Here is a 25,115-nt window from a genome sequence, read left to right as displayed (position 1 = left end):
CAAATATTTCATAGATATGACATCAAAAGCATGATCCATTAAAGTTGATAAATAAATTTCATCAACCTTAAAAATATCTACTCTTCACGGGCGCCTGGGTGGCTCAGTCGGTTAAGCGTCTGCCTTCAGCTCAGGTCATGATCCCGGGGTCCTGGGATCGAGTCCCACACTGGGCTCCCTCCTCAATGGGGGTCTGCTTCTCACTCTCCCTCTGCCTGCCACTCTGCTTATCTGTGTCCTCTCTCTATGTGTCTGTCAAACAAATAAATAAAATCTTTAAAAAAAAAATCTAGGGGCGCCTGGGTGGCTCAGTTGGTTAAGCGACTGCCTTCGACTCAGGTCATGATCCTGGAGTCCCAGAATCGAGTCCCGCATCGGGCTCCCTGCTCGGCAGGGAGTCTGCTTCTCCCTCTGACCCTCCTCCCTCTCATGCTCTCTGTCTCTCATTCTCTCTGTCTCAAATAAATAAATAAAATCTTTAAAAAAAATTAAAAAATAAAAAAATAAATCTACTCTTCAAAAGACACTTAATAAAATGAAAAAGGAGGTTGCATATTGGCAGAAAATATTTTAAATAACATAATATGGGGGGTGCCTGGATGGCTCAGTTGGTTAAGCAGCTGCCTTGGGCTCAGGTCATGATCCCAGGGTCCTGGGATCGAGCCCAGCATCGGGCTCCTTGCTCAGGAGGGAGCCTGCTTCTCCCCTGCCTGCGACTCCCCCTGCTTGCTCCCTCTCTCGCTCTCTTTCTCTCTGTCAAATAAATAAATAAAATCTTAAAAAAAAAACATAATATGGTAAAGGACTTGTATCCCAAATATATTAACAAAAGACTCTCAAAACTTAATAATAAGAAAACAAACAACCATTAAAAATGGACAAAATTTCAACAGATGTTTCAGCAAATCAGCCCATGATAATATTTTCAACATCACTAGTCACTAGCGAAATGTGAATTATAACCATAATTCAATACCATTACACATCTATTAGAAGGGTTTCAAACTAAACACTATGATATCAAGCGTTATTCAGGATGCAGAGCCACTGGGACTCTCACGTGATATAATCAGATTGAAAAAAGTTTGTCAATTTCCTACAAAGACTACACAGACTACACTGACCATATAACCCAGCAACTCTACAGCAAATACACAAAGGTATTTGCCCAAGAATAATCAAAATATAAAACACTATTCATGAATGTTTAGAATAGCCAAAGACAAGGAGAAAACCTCAAGTGTCCCTCATCTAGAGAATGGATAAACAAACTGTGGTAGATCCATACGACGTCATAGTGCTCAGCAATAAAAAAGATGAACAACTGATCAACATGACAACATGGGTGAACTTAGAAGGCATTCTGGTAGTGAAAGAAGCCAATTCAAAAAGGCATATACTGTATATAGATTCCAATTATTTGACATTCTTGCAAGGGTACAATTATAAGATCAATTCTTGAGAGGCAATAGAGATGTTAGGAGGATTTATATAATAAAAAGCATGGAGAGTTTTTTTTTTTCTAATGAAGGAACTATTTTAACTCTGTTATGGTTGTGATTACACCACTGTCTACATTGTGAAATGTCACAAAGCTATTCATCAAAACCGGTAAACTTTACTTCATGTAAATTGGGTGAAAATAAAGACACAATATATCAAAATTTGTTAGTTTTAGCTAAAGCACTGTTTAGAGAGAAATTTATAGCATTTATGCTCATATTTTTAAAAAACCCTTAGAAATTAGAAAAAGATAAGCAAGTGTAACCTAAAAAAAGGAAACAAAAGTAAGCACAAAAATCAAAGAAATAGAAAACAGAAAATTGATATAGAAAATGAGCTAAAACCATCGTTCATATCAGATAGAAAAAAAGCTACCAAAGTTTACTAAAGTGATGTCAAAATGATTTAGGAAACAACTTACAGAAGTTCTGACAAAATAATTGAGATAATTTATGCTCCAATAAGGATATTAATTGGAACAGATTAAAACAGCAAATATATTTAAGTCTGTTAGTTCATAATCAAATTTAAAGAAAAACTGATTAACTTTGGAGAATGACAGGGATCCAATTGTTAATTATCTTAAAAGAATGAAACATAGCTTTCTTATAATAGCTATACCATGTTACAATAAAATAGTAAATGAAGGGGAACATCTATTTATAAACGTATTCCAACTAATAAATAAAGCCAAAGTGATGGAATTAAAATCTCATCACTTCCAATCCCCAATGAATTGATGGACCCAGTCATCAGACACCAGTGGTTACTAACTTTCCAAAAGAGAGATAGCCTCCTGATAATAGAATACACTACTGCCTATAAAGTTAGCTCATTTAAAAAGGAACTTAATCAAGTCTTTAGATCTTACTACCAAGTTATAGGGAATACAGAGGACATGGGAAACATACCATGGATATCAAATCAGCAACACTCAGACTATGTGAAACTACAGTTAAAACCATCTGATTTTCCAAAATAATAGATTTTAAGAGAAAAAAAAAAGACGAAGGAAAACTGGGCCTTAACATGTGTGTGGAGAAAAATTATAGTGTTTTTGGTTGCACACTTGAGTGATAAAATCATTTTTTATAGTAACAAGAATGTGATTTCCACAAAAGTCAGGATAAGTGGTTTCTTTCAGTGTAGAGAGTAAAGTAGCAATTAGGAAGGGTGTGTGGGTGGGGTTCTTGAGCTGGGTAGTTCCCAGGGTTTTTGTTTTATAAGAATTTGTTAAGTAAGAATTTATTTAATGGACTTTTCTGTATCTGTGTTATAAAAACTATTTTTTTCCAAAAAGACTTTAGATGTGAAAAAGCTAACCAAGCTCTTCTCCTGGGGTGCTTAAATGCACTGTTTAAAACTCTAGGTAAAAAACATAATAAATCCAGTGGATTGGCTTAAAGGTCTATGAATCCCTCAAGATTATTTCTAAATTTGTATGTGTCTCCATGTTTGGGAGCCAGGAGTCAAGAAGGGTAATTTCACTCCAGTTCTGTTTTTATTGTTTCTGACTTCTTAACCTTTCCTAACACAAGAAACGTGTCAAAGAACAACTGTTGAGGAAAAGATTTATTTCTATAAGCAGAGGAGAGTCAGGGTAGTGGGAGTTGGAGGGGGCAGAAAAGCATTAAAGAACAACGATAAAAAATAAAATACAATCACCCCTCTCCCCCCGCAAAGCTACACTAAAACTAAGGTGATCTTATTGCTTTCTCATCATTCTCTTATATTTGTTCATTTTGCTTCTGATCTATGCAGTTTTGATAGACTGGCTTTTTCCTCTTCATTAACTATTTCTTGGATGGTCCATCTATTTTAATTTCCTTTCCCTTGGTTTTCATTACCAAGGGAATTCTTTCTTTTATTTACTTTAGCTGGTCCTTCACCAGAAGCTCTTCTCTTCCCACCCAGCTCATCTCTGTGTTCTGTCAGCTTTTACCACTACCTGTGAAACAAAAGTGTGGATAAGGAGCATGCATGTTGCAATTACCTGAACTGCCGGTTAGAAATTCTTATTCCTAAACCCAAAGTCCTCCATTGCCAATCACTAGGGTAAGGACCTTTTGGAGTCCATCACTTCAAAGATCCCCTCGCCCATAAGAGCGAGGCACTGAAACACAAGAAACCAGAAACCACTGGTCCACAGGAGGACTCTCCTATTCTTCCTGAGAGGAAAAGTTGTTTTTAATTCTTTTTAATTCTTCTCCTTCCTTTTCTTTTTAGCAGATATACCATTGCAGTTTAGCTCATTTTACCTGCTTATCTTGCGTTGTTAACACAACACAAATGATGTACATCTCTTAAAATATGACCTGCTCTTTATTATAGAATATCTATTGCATAAGAACTCAATGTGTATGACAGAATTTACAAATATCTTGTTATCTCTGAGGCATCAGTAGCATTGCATCCACCCCATGAATTGAGGAGAAAACAACAGAAGCTAAACACTAGGTCAGAAAATGTAGAACCAGAGGTTTTCACGGAGCTCTTGTTTTCTTTTATTTCATTTGCTAACTTCATATGAGTGATTAAAGGCCATCACTTTTACAATAAAATAAGAATGAAAAGAAACCAGTAGCATGGAATTGAGCATTATACCAACATCTTCAGTTTCTAATTCTATAATCTCAGACAAAAGCTCCAGACAGTCCACATGATTAATATTCTGTCTGGCCTAGAATAAATTCTAGGTTTTGAAAGACAATAAATTATGAAAATTAAATTATGCCTAGAGATAGTTTTATTCACAACATCACAAACTCCAAAAATTAGCTTCACAGGGAGTAACTGGAAACATCACACACAATTTACTGGATGTGAAGTGGCCCAAAAGTATCTTAGTTTTTAGAAATATGGTTGTTGCCAAAAGAAGTTTGAAAACTAATTTGAAACTCATTTTTTTTTTCCTTTTTCTATTACTGTCATGAAAGGAGGGGTAAGAAGGGGTGGAAAGGGGGTGAGGGGAGGTTCTTGAAAATAATTCTCAAATTTGACTTCCCAAATTAATTTCTTCCTATGTCTGCATTTTAACTCTGAAGCTAGATGACCACAAGGAATGTTTACCAAGTGCATATCAAAAGAAAACAACAGCCCATGACAATGTCCTTTCTTTCCTCTCCAAGTCTGCTGGTTCATTCTGGAATAAGCATCTTATCACACACATTAGCCATGAGCAGCTGGTGTACCGTTAGGTGAGAATGGCACCTCCTGTAGCATTAGTTTTTAAGATGGTTGCTAAATTTGTATTAAGGTAGTTTTGGGATTTGAAAGACTAGCATATCTACAAGCAGAAATAAGTTTGTTTGTTGCTTTTCTATGTATTAGTGAAAGCTGTTTTGGGGGGTACAAATTTTCATTTTATCAGGCCAGATTACAGTTTAAATTATGTCCTTTTTACAACAAATTATCATAAACTTATGAAAAGAACTTTGTAAATATTAATAAAGCTCTTACCTCATGCCGGCCCACTGATGTAGCTATGAATAAACAGAAGTGGGTTGACTGGAACGCTACACAATTAGGAATTATCAATGTTGAGAAATGACCTCTTAAATTTTGATTTGGAGGTTTCTGCTAAGACTTTACCTTATTTTTTATTAGAATGTGGTTTCCTTGTGTACAGCATTCTGAATTATTTATTAATTGAAGTTGAGCCTAACCACAGCATCATTAATAATTAATTCTTCTTTTGGATCTGTGTGCATTCATGTTATTAAATGTCTGTGCTTTTGCTTATGGAACCCACAATCTGCTATTTTGCCTTGATTAGAAGGAATGCACAAAGAGCAAGCACCCATTATGGAATTCCCAAAGGATAATCACAATAACCTTTTCCTAAGTGTATCTAACCTCTGATGCACTATTATGCGGGAATGGAAAAACAAACTCTTCTACGCGCATTTTGCTGCATTTGAAACATGGCCTTATAGTTAGGAAGAGCTTGCTGCTTCTTCACAGTTATTTTTATGATGCTTATTTTTCTCCCCGGATCAGGGAGACGGGTGGTGAAGAGGGAGGATAACCTACACAAAGTGTCCTCATAAACATGAAGGAAAAATAAGACTTTTTTTTTTTTAAAGGTCTGCTTTCTATAGAATTTTCAGCTTTACCCAACGTAACTTGATAGGCCAGAATATGGTTAGGAACAAACCACTCCCAAAGGACAGGCACTTAGCATAAGAAAGGTTTATTTTTCACTCAGGGCTCATGCCTCCTGTGCAGGCTGGCAGGAGGCTCTGCTCCATCCTGCCTCTCAGAGGTAGATCTGACAGTGGGTTCTCCTCCCATAACTGTGCTATCCGGAGCAAGAGGTATGTTCAGCCTCCACATCAGGGAAAGAGAGTCTGCAGAATGGAATATTTGGTGAACATTACTGTCTATGCTGCAGTTTAATCTTCTAGTTCCAAATATCCTTTGTTCTCTTCTTCCAACAGATGGGCCACATTTAATAACTTTCCAAGGAGGGCCCAGGGTCTCTGGATGATGTGCAGTCATCTCTATGTTAGCCCATATGTGGCTCGTCTAGACTGGGAGACTTATAGACTAAAAAGACCTGTTACTGCTCTCTCTAATGAAACACAGTACTAGAAAACATCCATCAGGAGAGAGAAAATACAAAATGCACAGTAGTGATTTTCTTGTACCAATGCCAAAATCCCACTGAACATACATTGCCAAGGGCATGCTGGGCTAGAATGGGAAATAATCCTTGATTCCCTTATTTTGACTCTCCTTGTCCATATCTGAATTGGGCCTTGGGAGTATAACCTTCATCACAGCTGTGCAAATCTTTGAGCCAAATTCCTGCCCATAGAACATTAGTAGCCTGTAGTTGCCCCTATTACTGTTCACCAATGTTCACAGTCCCTGCATGCAAGGGATCATATGTGCCCCTCAAACTCTGGGTTTATCAGTGTTTCAGCCAAGATCGCCTAGAAGTGGCATGTGTTACATCTAGGGTGGACCCTGCTCCCACGCCCTCTGCCACTTTGATTTGCAATGTACCGGACAGTGGCTGTTTCCAGTGGGACCCAAACCGTCCCAGCCCACTGTGAAGGTCACAGTGCTAAGGAGAACTAACTCCGCCCATGGTAAGCAAACAGCATATTGTGTTGTTTGTTGCCACAGCATAATTCAACCTATCCTACAGCTGGTATAAGCCTAGCTAGGGTCATTTTAAGGCTCCATTTTGTTTAGTTCGGTGGTTTCTTTGGCAAAATAATTGTTTCAAAACCTTAACAGAGCTCTTGTGTAGTCCGCTCCAGCTAGCCCGTGTGCCAGTAAATGCATCTCCCTTTCTCTCTGAGACGTAGTTCTCATATACAAAATATTTATTTGCTTTCTCACCCTTTAACTTGCACTTTCTCTGCACTTAATGATGACTTGAGTCCCTTGGGCTTCAGTGAAAATGTTTTTTCTGCTTGGCTCCATAGTTTAATTTTGCCCTTAAGCATTTTAATTAGTTGAAAAGGTACTGAGTAGGTTTCTCAAAAAGGCTTTCTCAAGCCTATTACTGCTGGGTGCCAAAACAGTTGACTTTCTTAACAGTGAAAGGCCTGCATGTCCTCATTCCCTTTCATTAAGCTGCAAATTGACAATTTGCTGAAATCACCTCTTTCTTGTCATGCCGTATGAAATACAACCCAAAGGCAGCCCACGCACACTATTAATGCTCTGTCTTCCCACTTCTTCCCAGAGAGATACGTCAGGTATGCTACAAGATCTGCTTCCCAACAGAGCCCAGGTTCCAGTGTTAGAAAATATTTTACCCCTGCAAAAAATAGATTGCCACTGTAAATCTAAAACAGTTCTAGGGCACCTGGGTGGCTCAGTTGGTTAAGCGACTGCCTTCGGCTCAGGTCATGATCCTGGAGTCCCGGGATCGAGTCCCGCATCAGGCTCCCTGCCCGGCGGGGAGCCTGCTTCTCCCTCTGACCCTCCCCCCTCTCATGTGCTCTCTGTCTCTCTCATTCTCTCTGTCTCAAATAAATAAATAAAATCTTTAAAATAAATAAATAAATAAATAAATAAATAAATAAATAAATAAATAAAACAGTTCTAAAAAAAAAAAGCTCATTTAAAAAATAGATCGATATCTTTATAGCTCAATAATCATTTCCTCCAGAGCCACCAAACCCACGGCCATGTACTTAAGGACACTGGCTTGTTTATAAAGTGGCACATCTTTGCTGCTACCAGTTTCTGTATTAGATTGGACACGCTAGGGGATGCTGGGGTAATTAATAACCCCCAAATCTCTATGGTTTCACATACCAAATGGTGTTTTGCAGTCACAGCATATGTCCCCAAATCTGAAAGGGTTTTGCTCTCTAGAGCAGCCCAATGGATCCTCACTCTGGGATTTGCACTGGTTGGAATGGCAGCAACTCTTTACAAAGCAGGACTTGAAAATGACACAGAGGATTCTGCCCACAGTTTTTGGCCAGAACTGGTCTCCATGACCCCACCTAATTGTAAAGGGGCTAAAAAAATGTAGAACAGCAAATGGAATCTTTGGTATTACTATCTCTACAAAAAATAATGTAATACACCAGTCAAATTTAAAAAGCAAGTGACTGTAAATACGAACACAATAACAGGAAAGAGGAAAAAAACTTATTATAATAATAACCAGGCACAGGAATTATGGAATAAATAATCAGATTTCTGACATGCCTGTTTGCATGACAGCAAAATAACATAATCATTTCTGAAGGATTCAGAAGTTTACTGTCTAATTTGCATGTTTTAGCTCTTCCTTGCTCATCCTTTTCCTCCTGGTAGTTACTATTACCTCCTGGTAGTTACTACTAAATATAAGATATGAAACTCAACACAAGCTATATCTTACAACTGCTCTGGCAAAAGATACTAACAAATACCACTAACTTGTATTACTGGTACAACTTGGAATCTTCATCCATTGTGTGGCTCTATAATTTATTGCCCACACCAGAACATTTGAGAGTGAAAAGAGGTGATATTAAGTCCACAGAGACAACTCATTTAGTTTTATTTTTTTTCTCTTTAAAGATTGTGTAGAGAGGAGCTGTAGGGAGGTTTAGGAACTTACTGAGGTCACAACATTAAGAGGCAGCATGTTTAAACACAGGCTGCCTGACTCCCCCATGTAAGTTCTTACCCATGCTGCTATCTGAAAGACCTCCTCTCCTCCCACTCCAGGGCCATTAATAGAAAATTTTCTAAGCTGAGGCAAAAATAAAAAGAAACTTTGAGGATATGGGAAAACTTTGTGTCATATTCAGTTGTAATGATTCCATTTTGATCAGGAAAGAGCAAGAGGGTGGGAAATGTTGAAGAATAAAAAGAGCCTAGTTGGCCAAAATCATTGCTTGAAGATGGAAGGAGATTAAATTGGGTGAGAAGGCAGGCCAAGGTCTTTAGGGAGTATAAAAGATTGGCTCAGTTCTTCATTTTTAACACTAATATATATTAAAAGTATTCAGAAAAAAGTAATAAAAAGGGTAATATCCAATTTAGTTTAAATGACTAGTGTATGTTCTGGTGTGCCAGGAATTGCCAGCAATCCCTGTATTGACGGATGGAAGATGACTCCAAACTTTGCCGTGAAAGAGAGAAGGCAAGGGGGTCATCGCTCAGAGAGGAACACCCTTTGCTCGTCTTTGCTCTTGCCTTTATTGGTCCTTCAGGATAATCACAAATCCTTATCACTGTTTCTCAACATGTGATGTGTGACAAGGGGTCTTATTGGAACTAAGAGGATCTGTTTACGGAGAGATAGGATATGCTAATCTGCCTGTTCTATGAGTTCTACTAAACATAGCCTAAGGGACAATGCATACATATTTTAGATCACAGGGTAGCTAAGCAGTGATAAAAGGAGCAGATAAATACACATAAGGGACAAGACAATGAATGAATGAATGAATGAATGAATGAATGAATGAATGCAGAGTGAAACTAGAATTTAAAAGACCCAATTCTGTCTTTCCACAGCCACCACTCCTCAACACTATGTACTGAAAACCAAACAGACAGTTCTCTTTTTTCATCTCCGTGAACATGTGACTTTGATCCCAAACACTAATGTGGTCAGTCCTATAGTGGGCAGGACAGCTGTACTCCAAATAAAATGGTTATTGGGCATTTTTTAAAAAAACATTTGCCCTATAAAATTGGCAGTTTCCACTCACATTCACCAAGGTTTCCCTCAGAGAGTCCCTTATTGATTAGGTATGGATTAGGTTAGGCTTATTTGATAATTAACAAGGTCAATTACAGGTTTCCCACAGTTCAGATTAAATTTGAATTTAATTTTGGATAGATATTGGATATCTGATGTCCTTTAAAGAGATGGTACTACTTTTATTAGCTAATTTATATACTTTTTGCTATAGACAATTATTTTAAATGACCTACAAATTGTCAGAAATTGATTTAGCTTTTGCTTTAGTGTTTCAGCCAGATAATGGTCACAATCAAATTAGTCCTTAATGGCAAGTTAAGTACTCTGAATATATCTTAGGTATTTTTCATCACATGTATGCAGGATGATCATCTGTGATTGTATGTAGCATTACCAGCAAAAAGAAAATTGTTAATAATCAGAGATAAACTATGTGTAATCATGAAGCTACACTTGGCATGTATCTAAGTATAATGAATTCATAAATGTGTAGTCAGGAAGCCTTGTTGTCTAATTCAAAGATCTAGCTAATCAGCTGTATAGATTTTTCTTTTAAGTGACTAACCACAGATGAGCTAATGGCATTGTTTTATGGTTGGAATATCAGTACCATATGACCCAAAATTGCTAATGGAGTTGGTGTACATATTTATTTGATAAAAAGAATACTCTGGATGTTAGAAAATGGTTCAGCTGTGTTATTTCTACACTTCGAAAATAATTTGGAGACCTCTCTTCTCATAGCCCAGACTCTTTTTCTCCCTTATAGCAGTTCCCACAACACATAAGCTGTTTCTTTCTCTTCTTCAAAGCTACCAACATTCTCCCTTAGGATTCTGTGTTCCTCACAAGCCTGGTTATAGAAACACAGTTTTTTCAGCTTACTTATCTCTTGCTCTTTTAAAAAAACAAAACAAAATAAAATAATAAAATGTAATAGACCTACTGACTAAGGATTTTGTTGCTGTTAGAAAATAAGAGGTCCAGCATACGAAAACAACAAATATGGGGACATTAAAAAGATTGTTGAATTTTACATATTTTTAATAGTAATTCCAAATTTTAAAAACAATTTATAGGCTTCATTTTCTTCTAGACTTGCAAATGATGGATTTTATCCCTCCATTTTTGTTCCTGAACATGGCATGTAGTAACTCTCTGTGTGCTTTCTGATTCTACCTGAACAAGAGGACTATTTTTCCATGAACACCCCTTATCCCAATATGTGGAATCAAAACAAACCATAGGTTTCTCCTGTGCTTCAAGGAAATAATTCCTATTCCTAAGGTAATCTGGAATTAGTAAGCCCATTCTCCCAAATTCTGCCCCTCACAGGAAAGCTATCTCCTCACAGGGACATATTAAAATAAACAAGTGCGGGGGCGCCTGGGTGGCTCAGTCGTTAAGCGTCTGCCTCCGGCTCAGGTCGTGATCCCGGGGTCCTGGGATGGAGCCCCGCATCGGGCTCCCTGCTCTGCAGGAAGCCTGCTTCTCCCTCTCCCACTCCCCCTGCTTGTGTTCCTGCTCTCGCTGTCTCTCTCTCTGTCAAATAAATAAATCTTTAAATAAAATAAAATAAAATAAACGAGTGCTTGCTTAAAAGTTGTTTTATTGTTAGAGTAGATTCGACTAGGTGCAAAATACCACCTCAGCTACAGTACCATTATATTTCATGGCATTTTTATAGCAGGGTTGCAATCGTTATTTTGAATTTGTGTAACAACAAAATATTTTTGCAACTTGATCATAAATACATTTTGAAAAGATCAAAGATTTATAGAAGTAACATGTAGTCTTTATGTCTAAATTTTTTACTCTATCCCAATTAAAACATAAATTAGGGAACAAATATGATTTGCCCTCTAGGTGGCATCTAACTATTATTGAAATAAAATAAAAAGTTTCCAATGCCATTGCCTGAGCACTTCCTACAGCTGCTGCATCTTTAAGGCAGTTTATAAACATGACAGCCACACCATCTCCTAGTTCTGGTGCTCTATGTCTGGTGCTATATATCTGAACATTTGTGCCCCCTCTGTTCCCTCCATCAAATTCATATTCTGAAACCAATGCCTACTGTGATGGGATTAGGAGATAGGGCCTTTGCAAGGTGATTAGATCATGAAGATGGAGGCACGAGATTCATGCCCTTATAAAAGAGGCCCCCCAGAATTTCCAAACCCTTCTTCTCCCATTTGAACTTACAGCTAGACGGAGTGCCAGCTATGGAAGAAATAGGTCCTCACCATACACTGAATCTGTAGGTATCATCATCTTGGACTTCTCAGCCTCCATAACTGTGAGAAATAAATCTCTGGTTGTTTATAAGCCAGTCTGTGATATTTTGTTGTAGTATCCCAAACGGATGATGACAACTGGTATGCTCTGTGGTGAACATCAATTGCAAACTACAACGACCCAATTCAAGCAGGACTAGAAATGGCCCAGATCCATCAGGAATGAAGAAGGGGTCACCCCACTAGGTAAAGAACCTTGACCAGCTGAGGTGCTTACTGAGAGCAAGAGAAATATGGAATGTGTAATAGAAAAAGGTAGTTATAAATACCAGCTATGACCATAAGATCAGTTACAGAAATGAGGGCTATAATTATTGTATTTTTCTTATTTTGTGATTAATATGTTTATATATATACACACAACACACAAACACACACATTTAGACACACATATACATAAATATATTTGCGTTCTTCTGCCTCATCCCTTTTCCATATAACATAAGATATACTAACTTTACCTTACAGTACTTAAGTGTTGCTAACTTTATGCCATAGTAATTAAGGTACAGGACTTCAAGGAGAAAAGTGAATATCACCCAAAAACTTTGTATCCTCTTCTGGGGAAAGAGTAAGTGCATTTTCAGTTGTAGGTAGGATAGTTTTACCATGTTTGGGCAGAAGTTTACTTTGTTATTCTCTTTATTTGGAGATTAAGTATACTTTATAAAAACTGTGTATGGGTGTCAAGTTGACAACCAGTTGACTATGATGATTAATTTTTAAATGTCCACTTGGCCAGACTATAATGCCCAGCTGTTTGGTTAAATTCTAGTCTAGATATTGCTGTTGTGAAAATTAATAGAAAGAAACCTCATTTAGAATAGAGTTGTATGGCCAGCAGGGGGAGCTCTCATGCCCAGCACGAGTCAACGCAGACCCAACAAGAAGAGAGGGACTGCACCAGTCCATACTACTTTACTACCCCAGCAGGAGGAAAAATGATTTTTCGCCCCCAACAACAGTTCAGCCAATGAGAGACAGTCACAGCCCAGCCAATGAGAACCTACTATACTTTAAACTCCCAGTTTCCTCCAATAGACTTTCAGTTTTGGTGGGTTTTTTTTTAAAGATTTTATTTATTTATTTGAGAGAGAGAGAATGAGAGAGAACACATGAGATGGGGGAGGGGCAGAGGGAGAAGCAGACTCCCTGCTGAGCAGGGAGCCCGATGTGGGACTCGATCCAGGGACTCCAGGATCATGACCTGAGCCGAAGGCAGTCGCTCAACCAACTGAGCCACCCAGGCGCCCAGACTTTCAGTTCTTAATAGCCCCTCAAAACTCACCCCTTTGCTCCTTTTATAAAAGAGCCTCCCGGGCGCCTGGGTGGCTCAGTCGTTAAGTGTCTGCCTTCGGCTTGGGTCATGGTGCAGCGGTCATGGGCTCGAGTCCCACCTTGGGCTCCCTGCTCTGTGGGAAGCCTGCTTCTCCCTCTCTCACTCCCCCTGCTTGTGTTCCTGCTCTCGCTATGTCTCTCTCTGTCAAATAAATAAGTAAAATCTTTAAAAAAAAAAAAAAAAAAAGGACCCTCCCTCTCCTTTTTCTCCAGACTTGCCTACCGTTCTGCTATAGCTTGCTTGTTCTGGATTGCAATTCTCAGCTATTCTCAAATAAACCCACACTTTGCTGGTAAAATAATTGGCAGTTTTATTTTTAAGGTTAACAGTGTGAGGACATTTTCTGTGTAATTAAAATTTTAAATCAGTTGACTTTAAGTAAAGCTGATTGTGCTCCATAATATCGATGGGCCTGATTCGAATCAATTGAAAGCTGTAAAAGCAAAGACTGAAATTCCTCAAAGGAAAAAGAATTCTGCCTCAAGATGATAACATAAAATTGTGCCCAAGTTTCGTGACTACTGGCCTGCCCTGCAAATTTCAACTCAAGAAGGCAACATCAGTTCTTACCTGAATATCCAACCTCTCAGCCTGCTGTAACAGGTTTCAAACTTGCCAGCCCCCACAATCATCATCATGTGAGCCAATTCCTTAAATTGATATTCCTCCCACCCTTATATATATATATAATATATATAATATATATAATAGGATATATATGTATATAAATATCGTATTTATCATATTGGTTCTGTTTCTCAAGAATTCTGATTAATACATATATCTTTATTCCTCTTCATTTTTATTTTAAGCCTCCAGCTGAAATAATCATTTAAGCTGAATGAAATAAATGAAGAAAGTCTTGACTTGAAGTTTTTACTCCTGACTTAAAATCCAATATAGAAAAAAAATTTAATAAATCCTATTAAAACATTTCTTTTTTAAAAAATATTTATTTTTTAGAGAGAGAGAGAGAGAATGAGTGGAGGGAGGGGCAGAAGGACAGGGAGAGAATCCTTAAGCAGACTCCTCACTAAGTATGGAGCCTGATTGGAGCTTGATCCCAGGACCCTGAGATCATGTCATGAGCCAAAGTCAAGAATCCGCCGCTTAACTGACTGAACCACCCAGGTGCCCCTAAAACATTTCTAACTCACAAATTCAAATGGTGCTCAAACTATAATGAATTCAGCAGTGACTTTTTGAAGTAAACTAGGGAAACTTAAATCAGCCCCGCCTTCCTCCCAATAGATCAGGCTCAGCCTTGGAAACAGAACACACATAATTTCCAAACTGTTCTGGATGATATGGTGATTAACACTACATTAAAACTGTGTTGGTTGCATAACTCAGTTCAAACCTTTATAAAATGCTCACTATGATTCAGGCAAGGTCCTTGCTCTGGAAGAATTTATAAATAATCTTTTGCACCTGAGTTTTTCTGTGTTATAGTGAATTGACATTTTCTGCAATTGGGTTCCCTAAACTCAAAGGCAGTTTTTACTTGAGGCCTTTATAGAGCTTAAGACAAAGGACATAAAGACAGCCCTGTGACTTAGAGTGGTGACAGACATGGTCCCTCCTCATTCTCACCCTATCTTCAGCTTCCCCTTTTAACAGTGTGAGTGTTAGGTTAAGCTGGGATATCAAGCTTCTTTTGTGCTTTGTAAGATGCTACATGTTTTAAAGTATAAATTCAAATCCTTTGAGGGCAAAAGCTACTTACATGACCTCTATAAGTGCTTTCTACAAAATAAATTCAGGTAATATCCACTAACAGTAGTCCAGTTTTTTGTGAAGCCACTTCCATTCTGGGAAGTTAAAATGATGAACTTAATTTACTCTTATAAACACTATATGTGTGTGTATAAAACTTTATCATATGTATGTAGTATATAACGTACATATATAGTATACAACATATCATATATATAAAGTTTTATATATATATAATTGTATGATAATTTGTACTCTGTGAAAAGATTTGCTTGGTTTACTTTATACAGCACTAAATATTCTAGAAAATGATCTTAAAGAGAAAAAAAAAGGAGGAACCCAATATAAAGTCCAAAGTCAGATTGCTTTCCCCATTCAGTACCTTCTATAAACAGAACATAACTACCCTCTTACCCATACTATATTTTAAAGAAAATAAACAGGGAGAGATGTCACTTCTGCAACACAATTAACAGATGAAATGAAAGCTTTGTTGCTTTTGCATTTTTCTAAATTCTGTGGGTTAGAGTTTTTTCCTACTTTTTTTGACTCAAACTCCAACATGCCACTTGCTCAAACTTTTCTTTAGCTTTAGATTTCTGTTTCTATACCTTTCACAGTCTTTCTTCAAGTAAGTAATTTTTGTAGAATAACTAATATGTAGTGAAATATAAGAGGAAAGCAGATATGGGAGAGTCCCATGCAGGCTGGGAAACTACACAATTATGCAATGTAGGCAAGGACAACAGCTAGCAAAAGAAGAGGCAAAATACCTCACAAGGTGAACAGCACCTAGAAAGTCAGGCTTACCCACTGAAATCTCAGTTTTGCCTGTTCAGAAACTCAATGGCATCACCTCACCCAGGAATGGTCAAATTTCAGTGAATGCCTTACCAACTCACAAAAGAAAATTAGCCAGGAGCCAGACACTGGATAAGATGCCAAAATCAGGGGTGCCTGGGTGGCTCAGTTGGTTAATCGTCTGCCTTCGGCTCAGGTCATGGTCCCAGGGTCCTGGGATCAAGCCCTGCATCGGGCTCCCTGCTCCGTGAGAAGCCTGCTTCTCCCTCTCCCACTCTCCCTGCTTGTGTTCCCTCTCTTGCTGTGTCTGTCTCTGTCAAATAAATAAATAAAATCTTTAAAAAAAAAAAGATGCCAAAATGATGCCCTAGGGAGAAGTAGGCTGACCGGGATAAAGGGTCAAGTCCAGTAAGCTTAGTGTTGAATGGGTATGCAACAAGGAATTCTGAGTCATGGAGACAAAGTCAAGGTAGACGAAATATCAACCGAAAAGTTGAAGTCAAGAGTAGGTAAAGTATAAGTACCAAGCACAAAACCAGATGCAGGGGATTAGGGAATTTCCAAGAAAGGTTGAAACTGAAAGGGACATTTGAAGGTCTCTATGGAGAGTTAGATAGATAACATATGTCTTCATCTCAGTGATTGTGAAGTCCTAAATATACTCTGTCTATGGCTGCAACTTGTCTGCCTTGAGGCAGCCATGTTTATAATCATATTTATTGCTAACAAATGAGTCCTGTATTGATCTCCTATTGCTACTGTAACAAATTATCACAAATTTTATGGCTTAAAATAGCACAAGTTCGTTATCTCACAGTTTTGTAGGTCAGAGGTCAAGTTAGCTTGACAGGTTTTTCTGCTCCTGGGTTCATAAGGTACTGGGCTCTGGGAAGAACCTCTCCTAAGCTCATTCAGCTTGTTGGTAGAATCCATTTCCTTACTGTTGTGTCCTTGCTGGCTGTCAGCTCCAGCACACACTCGGCTTCTAGAAGCTTCTCTCCAGTCCTCACACATGTTCTCTGCATCTCAGAGCCAGAAACAGTGGAATCCTTCCCTTCCCTTTTTCCCCACATCTCTCTTCTGCCTACTCTTTCAATGCATCTGTCTGACTCCAGCCAGAGAAAGTTCTCATGCTATAAGGGCTCATGTAATTAGACCGGGCCCCAACCAGGTAATCCAGAATTTCTCTTCATTTCGAGATCCTTCACTTTAATTGCATCTGCAAAGTCCTATTGCCTTATAATGTAACATATTCACAGGTCCAGGACATTAGGGTGTGGACATCTCAAGAAGGCAGCATCATCCTGCCTACCACAATGCCCCTATTTTATTTTGCTGCCAGATCATTCATTTTCTAACCTTTACTATTAAATATGCCTGAGAAGCTGAGTTACTCTGTTTCTTTTTTTTTTAAAGATTTTATTTATTTACTTGACAGAGACACAGCTAGAGAGGGAACACAGCAGGGGGAGTGGGAGAGGGAGAAGCAGGCTTCCTGCCGAGCAGAGAGCCCGATGTGGGGCTCGATCCCAGGACTCTGGGATCATGACCTGAGCCGAAGGCAGACACTTAACGACTGAGCCACCCAGGCGCCCCAGTTACTCTGTTTCTTAGGAGGTATTTACTGGGCAAAAATGTATAATCAAGAATATACATGGGAGCTGGATAATGTCCAGGAATATTATCTGTGGCTATGGTAGTCTGATGAAATATCTTTTTATAATATGAGGTTATTCCTATGAAGGCTACTACATACCACTATTAGCCTATCAGGTGAACTATGTACATTTGCACAGGTTGTGCCCTGCACAAATGCCCAGCTGAGGGGCTGGAATCCAGCCAGCACCCTCCCTCCCAAGTCCAGTGTCCTGGCAGTGCCCAAAGAAAGCAGTGTTACATGGGTTCACTCAGCCCTGGAACTTTCTCCCCTCAATAGTATTGGGTGACAGTTTGACACATTCTCCAACTGTCTCTTTTCTTACACTTGGGATGCTCTCTCTTTATTCTTGCCATTCAGTGATTGCCTTCCTCATTTCACCATGCAGTCATAAAATATATCAGATCCCCCAGAGGAGAGGTGTTTTGTTGTTTTTTTTTTTCCACTGATTACATTTTATGTTGGCTTTTTCCTGATACCATGTAAGTAGACATTGTAACTTTATCAGTAATATTTATTCATACTACAATTTAGGGTAGACTCTTTCTGGGAAGAGTTGTTCAAGAGAGTTAATTTCTTCCAGTCTATATGAAGTCCTGTAAAGTTCAGTCGAAGAGGGAGGCCATTCCTAGTCAAAGCACCTTATCCTTTTCTTCTCTGGATTTTTTTTCTACTGTGTGCCACAGTCCAGCTTAGTCTCTAAATTGTGTTTTGCTATTAACTGTAATTTTAGTTCTCCAGTGTTTATTCATATGATCCAGGCAGTCATGGGTAGGCTTACCTCACATGACTTGCATATTAGGACATGTCATTTTTAAATGCTTTAAATATAAATAAAATGTGTAATTTTTTTCAGCATTGGAAGCGTTTTTATCTTGCTGATTTTAGTTGGCTATAAAAACTGTCTTGTTCGATTTTTGTGAAGTCTTTAAAGATTAAATATATTTTGGAAAGACTGGGGAGAAAAGATTGACACGATTTTATTTAGTACTTTTGAGATCTGGGTCCTTGCAATTTTCACTTGCATAAAACTGAATTGCTTTCGGGGGTGGGAGGATGGGTTAGCCTGGTGATGGGTATTGAGGAGGGCACATTCTGCATGGAGCACTGGGTGTTATGCACAAACAATGAATCATGGAACACTACATCTAAAACTAATGATGTAATGTATGGGGATTAACATAAGAATAAAAAAAAACAACAACAACAACAAACAAAACAAAACAAACAAAAAACTGAATTGCTTTCATTGCTTTCCACACCTAAGCTGGCCTTGCCCATACGCTACCACCTTTCCCATCTACCCATCTCTTTGTGTCATGACTTCTTTCTAAAATGCATATCCTCCACCGTTTTTTTCCTTACCTATCACCTTTCACCTCTAGAGCTATTGCACTAAAAAATATTTTTCGAGACTAGCTTTGATACCACTCCATCCAGGAAGCTTTTTTCACTTATTCCACCTAAAAGTGAGCTCTCATGCTTCTGGATTCCTTTAACATTTATAGTATGGTTCTCTCACTTTTGTAGTATTGATCATAGAGGACCTGATACTGTAATTTTTTTTTTTTCCTGAGCATATGGTATCTCAGTTTCTCCAAACACTGCAAGTATTTATTCATGACTACATGAAAGATTTAAAAGACTGTTTTGTTGATATTATTGACAGACTCATATGGGTATATGGATTTCTGTGGCAGATTTTAATCTGATTGTATGGAAAATTGACTTTAGTTTAGGTTCCAAGTTTTAGTACTAAATCTTATTAATCATTTTTCTGTATAAGGATCAGAATATGTTGTGCACTTGATAGATGTGCAAAAACTATTTGCAAGGAAATAATAACTTAAGTATCTTAAATTTATTTTCTTTTTTTTAAAATATTTTCTTTATTTATTTGAGAGAGAGAGAGAGAGAAACAGCATGAGAGGGGACAGGGTCAGAGGGAGAAGCAGGCTCCCTGCTGAGCCGGGAGCCCGATGTGGGACTCGATCCCAGGACTCCGGGATCATGACCTGAGCCAAAGGCAGTCGCTTAACCAACTGAGCCACCCAGGCGCCCTTAAATTTATTTTCAAAACAAAATTTCAGAAGGAAGATATTGAGATTCCAACAATATATTGCTATTAGCAGAACAGTATTAGACTTCTGTGCTATTGTTCCTAAATGGCAGGGCGATTCCATACTACCACTACTCTTAAACATAACAATAGCAAATGCTTGTAAGGTGCAGACAATGTACGAGGCACTGTTCTAAGTGCTTTCCATATATTAACTCACTCAAACCTCACAACAGTCCTAGGACAGCATTGTATTTGCTATCCTAATCTTAAGAAGAGAAAACTAAGACAAGGAGAAGTTAGGTAAAGTGCCAGAGATCACAGAGCTAACGAATAGTGGAGCCAGTAGTTGAAGCGAGGTCGTTTCCAGAGACTATGCTCTTCACTGTCTACTAAGTAGACACACTTTTTAATTTATGAAAAAGCTCCAACAGTCTGGGACCATGGACTCCAGCTTTTAACAGTGAGTTGTCAGTGTCCATAATTCTGAGTTGCTAAGAACTTCACATACACAAAGGATCTTGTGGTGAAATACTTTTGGAAAATGCCACAGCAAATAAATAGTGTTTGCATAGATGCCATGATAAACAGAATACAACTAGAGAAACTGTTACATGGCCTAATACAGCTGTCCCCTAAACTGGCTGTTCTCATACATTTCCTAAGAAGTTATTAAAGTACACACACACACACACACACATTCAGTTCCAGCCAAGAACTACTGCATTCAATCCCCGGTTGGGTGCTCAGTCGATAAGTTTAATTATAACAATAGATTTCAGAGTTTCTAAGTGGTATAATTCTAAACCTTACATATATTCACCTCATTGTAAGTTCATCTATAGTCACTTTCTACAAGCAGTTTTTATAGTAAAACAAATAACTAATGTAATTTTCCTATTGTTATCCCATCAGTTCCAGTTATTTCAAAATTCAATATTCTTTATGCTTATTGTTGGTTCATTATAGTATGGAGATTTCTAATGAGGGCCTTACAGTACTAAATACAACCGAAACCATTTAAAAGAAAACCTAGTGAGAGTAAATACTAACTAAAATAAAACTAGTACTTTAAGTATATAGCCCATTTATTTTTTTATTATGTTATGTTAATCACCATACATTACATCATTAGTTTTTGATGTAGTTTCCATGATTCATGTTTGTGTATAACACCCAGTGCTCCATTCAGTACATGCCCTCTTTAATACCCATCACCAGGCTAACCCATCCCCCCACTCCCCTCCCCATTTTATTAATTGTTAATGTTATATATTTGTTATATGTCTAATCCCTTCAAGAAGATGTTATAATGTAATTTTGAATCAGTCTATTTTCTTTGAGATTTGGAAATTTTAAGCATGAGAGAAAGTAGGGCATTGCACACATCTATATTTTAAGATTTTTTTCTTCTAAAAGCACATAATATTTTGTAAGCATCAGAAATGCCACATTAAAAAGTCTTTCTGTTTTAAGGAAATGGAAAAGTTTATTAGCAAAAGCAATAAAAATACTCTTACTGCCCTACTTGTGTACCATTTGCTCATACACTTGTGGTTAAATCACATTCTCTAGACAATGAATACAATTTGTTCAGTGTTTTTCCATTGCTTCACAAGAGATTTATGAGACTATTTTATCAATAGTATTGGCAGACACATATGCATACATATCTATATATACAGATGCTTGAATTTGTAAATGATTGATTTTAGTTTAGAATGCTAGAGGCATTAAAACTCACAAAAAGTGTGATAAACCAATTTAATATGGAAGAGGGCTAATGTGCTTCATTAAATGCAACCTTTATAAAACTTTTATTAAGGTTAAAATATTAATATCAATATTAAAAAAATATTTTACTGGAGTAAATTTCACAACATTTGGACACATTTCCTAATTCTTATTGTCTGCGGGTTTATTTTCTTTGACTGGAAGTTTATTCAAAGAAAGAAATAACACATCTCTTTTTTTATCATTCAGGATCATCAGTTGAGTATTGTTTGCTGCTGCCTCACAGGGTGTGTGTGTGTTGGGGGGGGGTGTATGCGCACAGACAGAAGCAGCTTTGATCTTTTGTGATTCTTACAAGAAGAGGGGTAAGAAACTTCAAAAGATCCACTGGCATTCGGTGGCTGGAAAAACTGCAGTAATTCAGAGTTTATTGTTAAATCAAGAATTTGCTTTAGGCTTGAGGGTAGCTTTTGTGTTACGGAGCTCACTTGTCTAAAGAAAAAGTGTAAAGAAACCTTCAAGTCAATCATGAAATAGGCAATAAAGCAGTTTAAAAGAACTGCTGGAAATTATATATAAAGCCTGCCATCTGACAGATTCTCTGTGAATAGTGAGGCATTGTCTCAAAAGTGTGTTTCATGTCAAGAGGACTGTAACAGAGAAAATCAGTTATTGAGCATGACAAATGCAAAGGTCTTGATCTTTCACCCCTTCCTCCCTGCCTCCACTCCTTCCCAGCCTTATCTCAACCAAAAAATATTTATTGAGCACCTATTATGTGTCATGTCATAACAATGAACAAGACACAGACCCTGGCCTCAAACTTTTCACATGCTGTCTTGTGTTATAGCCCAGGAAACTATTTCAGGACAAAAAGCATGCCTTGTACATTTTAACCACTCCTGAGTGCTGTACAGTACCCCACGCAGTAGGTGATCAACACATGTTTGTCTAATTTGGTAGCATCTCCAGCCACCCAGTCACCCAACCTAGAAATTTCAAATAACTAAATTTCCCAAGTCCCTTTCACATTCAACCAAAAAACTAGTCCCATCACTTTTACTTCCTAAGTAGCTCTAAGCCATCTCCCCCATTCCATGTTTGCTCTGCCATTTTCTTTGTTCATATCAAACTATTTACTTATGGATTAATTAGCATCTGCACTCTTGTTTATCTCCAATCCACCTCCTTCACCTTCGAACCAGTTCCTTATCTAAACTATAGAAACAATTATCTTAAATCCCACTTTAAACTTTTAATAGGCCCCACAGACTATATGATAAAATCTCAAATCTTCTCAAATATACAAGGTCCTCCTTTGTCTACTCCTTTATTCTTTAGTTTGAAATGTTTTAATTTCAGTTGGTTCAAGAAATATGACCAGGAATAAATTAGAGATTAAAGACTATAAAATATTATGAATGGGACCAATGTCTTTAGAAACCAATTCTTCTCCAGACAAGTCTTTATTTCCTTCTACTTCACAAAGACCAATAAATGCTTATGGAAGTAAAACCATCAAAAATATGCAAAATTTTATTTATGCACTTTCATTCATTTATTAACATACATGTCTATTTTCTTTGGCCTGACAGTTGCATTAGCATGATTCACAATGATACCTAATAGTGAAATTATTCAATGTCTTTGTAATTTTAAAAAGAAGAGAACATATTACCCTAAAGCAAAGAAAGCAGTCTCCATGCCCAGTTGTATAGATGGAGAAAAATGAATTTTTCTTCTTTGGATTATCATTTAGGAGATCTTGATTTTTATTAACTACTTTGATGTAAGCAGATTTTTTTTTTTAATGAACAAGTGTTCTTTAAACCGCAGGTAACTGCTTTCTTTCTCAAACATGTGCAAAGCATATGCCAGGGAGAGTGAACAATGTGTTCAGCTGGAACAGTAGGTACATGGTACATAGGTACTAGGTACGTGAAAGGGTGTATTAGAGATAACAAGAGTCTTGAGTAGCAAGACTATGGAAGACCTTGAATATCCAACTGGGGAGCTTGAAATATATTGTATAAGCATCAGCAAAGGCTTTTGAATAATATGATTAGAGTATTTTTAAAAGATTACTGAATCTTGGATATAGGGAAGAATTGCTTGAAGTGGGCAGAAAAACCCCAAATTAGAAAGGTACTGAAATATAATAATATGGTTATTTTTGACAGTAATTAAAATGAAATGGACTCAGCCACTGCCTTTCGGACAGAGTGGCTTAATGGAAATACAGACAGGACAGATAATGATCAGGCCTAGAGCCCAGGAAAGATGGGAAGAAGATAGCCATGAAGGCCAATTATGGGGTCTTTGCAGCCCAATTGCTATCACTGAGTAGGACTGTGAGTTTAGCGAGTTCACTGCTCCCAGAGCTCTGTGCATCAGTGTGACCTGAAGTCTGATATCCTTCATCATTTAGGCTCCATTGATTCATATCTTCTCAATGAAACATTTACTTTTATTTGTAGTATAGTGGCTGTCACATCCATCTTTAATTCAAAGAATTATCCTTTGTGATGTAGCTTTTATTCACTTTCAATGCACTTAGATAAAGTCATTGCTAGTAGTTGTAGGACTTCAAGGTGGAGGTCAATAGTAAATTTCTACCATTTTAACAATCATTCAAGTAAGAACTAATGGACTGACTGACTCAGCTTCTATCATTCTTTTTGTCACAATAGCTCTATCACCACAATAACTTCATATAACTTAATATCATAACATGGCTTACTTATTAGTTTTCACTACAAAACACACTATGGTTTGAGTTTCAAATATACATAAAATTTGGTATATATTTTATAAGGAAAAATAAACTCACAATTTATCTGACAAAAATGATACATACTGCCTTTGTAAAAATGTAAAAAATTGAAATAAACTGAGGCTAACAAAGTAGTAAAAAATTATACAAAACCATGTCCTTAAGCAAACCATGTTTGCTTTTAAATATCTTCTGATAAATGTGAATATAAAAGAGGATATGACTTTTAATATTAAAGAATTACAAACTAAAAACAATGATATGCAAGATTTAAACAATTATTCCTTTAGTCATTGAATCAGTTGGCTGGCCAGGAAAAAACCAGAAACAACTAACTCAATGTAAATCTGTTATTCAACTTTCCCAAAAATGAAAGCATATTTAATATGTCAAGATAAATATACAACTTGAACACATATTATGTATGGCATACTGTAGGAATTCAATAAACGTATGTCAAGTAAATCAAGGAATATGTAGCTATGGCAAAACAAAAACAAAAGCAAAACAACCCAGATATCCAACATGACCATGACTCAGCAAGTACATATTATGTATCTACCATACCAATCTCTCCTATCAGGCTCTACAGAAATATAAAATTATAATACCAAATATTTTAATTTTAATGCATGTAAAGTCTTCATCATATGTGCACATTTTCATCTTCACAATAACAAATCTCTAAAGAAATTATTTGAAATTTCATTTTCCAGCAATATGGTGGGAAAAAATGTATAGAGAATCACCTGCTGATATAGAACACAGAGGGAAAATACATCTATGGCATACTTTAAAGCCTAGCTGGTTACTGAGAAAAACTATAAAAGGCTACAATCAAAATGAAAGAAACTTCAAAAGGGATAACTGAACTCTAGAGTAAATACCATATTCTCTAAGGATATCTGCCAATCCTTACTGAAATGAAGATTTGATGTTTTGCAAAATAACAAGCCTGGATCCCAGCAGATTGGAAGGTAGATGATGATTAATTTTATGTGTCAACTTCACTGGGCTAAAGGATAACCAGTTATCTGGTAAACATTATTTGTGGGTATGTCTG

Source organism: Mirounga angustirostris, unplaced genomic scaffold, assembly GCF_029215605.1.
Source record: "Mirounga angustirostris isolate CCGP_5_RB_7025 unplaced genomic scaffold, mMirAng1.0.hap1 SCAF_14, whole genome shotgun sequence".
Lineage (NCBI taxonomy): Eukaryota > Metazoa > Chordata > Mammalia > Carnivora > Phocidae > Mirounga > Mirounga angustirostris.
Note: the sequence above shows the minus strand (reverse complement) of the source record.